Source organism: Cornus florida, unplaced genomic scaffold (genome assembly GCF_030987335.1).
Source record: "Cornus florida cultivar Cherokee Brave unplaced genomic scaffold, ASM3098733v1 CherokeeBrave_3.0.0_Hap2_Chr11, whole genome shotgun sequence".
Classification (NCBI taxonomy): Eukaryota; Viridiplantae; Streptophyta; class Magnoliopsida; order Cornales; family Cornaceae; genus Cornus; species Cornus florida.
In genome coordinates, this window is record NW_026775581.1 from 15177687 (window position 1) to 15180391 (window position 2705).

General features: G+C 37.7%; 1 non-coding gene across 1 annotated transcript; it reads right to left on the reverse strand.

Moving 5' to 3' along the window:
* Positions 1–1957: 1957 nt before the first annotated feature.
* Positions 1958–2064, reverse strand: LOC132287291 (small nucleolar RNA R71). The gene has a single exon (XR_009472982.1). It is a non-coding gene; the product is annotated as a small nucleolar RNA R71 (small nucleolar RNA).
* Positions 2065–2705: the final 641 nt, after the last annotated feature.

Genomic DNA, 2705 nt, shown 5'->3' on the forward strand with positions numbered 1-2705 from the left:
TTTTGTGGTTTATTTGATGGTTCATACTCATTTCTTGATGGATTGTACCTCTCCCTTAGTTTAATTAGTTTAATTTCATGTCATTAGCTTAATTGTAGTGTAGTTGTAGTTTAGATGTTAAATGGGAGGACAATCCATGCTTGTTGTTTGATGTTCCATACTTATGAAAGCAAATAACATATATCTCTAACCTTGTGATGTGTTTGGATTGTGAGCTTAAAGAAAGGATTAATGGCTTAATTTGATATGTTGTGCTATCCACCATGTTGCTTAGACAATATATACTTAATTTGTCATCCATGCTTGTTGAAACAACCATACACACACACTTTGTTGCAATACATGTTTTTCCCCTCATTAATCATTCATTAAGGGTGTAGAAAAGCTATGCTTAGTGATGATCTCTAAACACCATGATTTCTCTCTTATTTTCTCTCATTTACATTTACTTGCCTACTTTAGTTTAAATTGCATCTTAGTGTAATTCAACCACCAACCAATCTTTTGATCACTAGACTTATTAGCCCTAATCTTGATTCCTCAACCTAGTACAACTCATTAATCCCTTGGGACGATCCCTACTTGCCCTATCTATATTTTTAGTGAAAGGTAGTATTGACAATTTCTAAATGTAAAACTTGGCCACATTCTTCATAGCTCTACACCACTATCTCCTTTGGTAGTGCGCAAACTGTTGGGTTTCGGGAGTAACGACCCCAAATACACCAAGTTTTTGGCGCCGTTGCCGAGGATTGATTGATTGAAGGCAACGTCATATTTGTGCAATCAATTAGGAATTAGTACTCTTTTGATCGTTTCTTTACTTTATTTTCATTTCAATTTTTGTTACTTATTGTGTTTGTTCTTGTTTTACTAGGTGCATTGAGCTAAGAAGGTGAGCAAAGGAGCATCCAAGCAAAAGAGCTACGCAAGCAAGGAAAAATGTTAAAATCATAAAAAATTTCTAAGCTAAAAGCTAAAAATTTTTTGGAGTTGAAGTGTTAAAGGACCTTTGTGAGCTTTTTCTTACTCAATCTCTAGTTAAATCATCAGCCCGCGTAGAGGCTTGTATTTCAATTGTTAGATAAATCGTGAGCCCATGTGGAGGCAATTTACTTTTCTTTGCATATTTTTTTTCAAAGCATGGGAGTATAGGAACATTGTATGTGAGGAAATTTGTTGATTATTGATTTGTTGTGAAGGTGAAGTGTTTGTCACTATTGCTTGTTGTGTTGCATAGTGCATGCATGGTTGTAGATCATTGAGACCCACTCTTGTCCCTTTAAATTTTCATCTTGAATCCATCATTCGAAACCCTAGGGGAAGAGGTAGTTTTAGTCAATCCATTTCATCAATGGAAGGACACAATGAGGACCATGTAGAGGACCTTGGTCACATAGACCAACAAGATATCCTCCACCCCAATGTGCATCATGATAACATGCAAGTTCCATTAGGCATGCTGAGGCCATTTGTTCATCCACCACAATAATAAGGCCAAGTCCCATTGGGAATGCCAAGGCCAATCTATGCTCCACCACCTCCCATCATCCAAGGAAATCAAGGTGCCCATGTTGCACCTCCAATTGCTAATCCTCCCCTTGCTTTAAGAGATCACTATGTGCCTAATGAATATAATGCAGCCACATGCATTCAATTGCCACCATTTAGAGCACACCACTATGAGATCAAACCACAAACCATTCAAATGCTTCCTAACTATCATGGACTTCCAAGTGAAAAACCTTACAGGCATTTGGATGAGTTTCTTGAAGTATGTTCCACCGTGAGATACAGGGACATGCCGGAAGAGGTCTTAAGGCTTAAACTTTTTCCATTCACCCTTAAAGACAAGGCAAAATATTGGTTTAACAATCTTAGGCCTTTTTCAGTAACTTCTTGGGCAGAAATGCAACAAGAGTTCTTAAAGAAGTACTATCCGGTTTCTAAGACCAATGCCATGAAAAATTTAATTAGGGAATTTTCACATGAGGATGGGGAAACATTTCATGAGGCATGGGAATGCTTTAATGAATTGCTTAGGAAGTGTCCACATCATGACACGCCTAAATTACAATTAGTTCAATATTTCTTTGAGAGCTTACCGGATAATTACAAGGGCATGGTTGATGCTTCCATGGGTGGCTCTTACATTGATAGGCATGAGGATGACGTGTGGCTTCTTTATGAGAGCATGAGTGAAAATTCTCTGCATCGAACTTTATCTTCAAAGAATGGTAGAAATTCTAGTGGTAGGAAGAGTGTTGACTTACATCAAGTCGACCACTCCAATGAAATTACTGCCGAGATGAAATCATTATCTCAAAGGTTTGATCAATTCTTGATCAACCAAAACTCGACAAATCAAGTATCTTCCTTCCCTAACCATTCTCATCATGCATCTAATGAGATATGTATGACTTCTTCAAGTGTTTTACATTGTACTTCCAATTGTCCCCATGAACATGTGCAAAGTAAGCATCATGAACAAGTAAATGCAATATTTGTGAATCAAGGGAACAATCCTTATGGCAATCACTATAATCCTAGTCGGAAAAATCACCTGAACTTCTCTTGGAAAAGCCAAAGGGAGGGCTCAAACCCTTCCCAAGGTGGTTTTCAAGGAAAGTACATTCCACCTCCAATGCAAGGCCAAGGTTCCCAAGGTTTTAGATCATCATACCAATTACAAGGAAACCAATTTT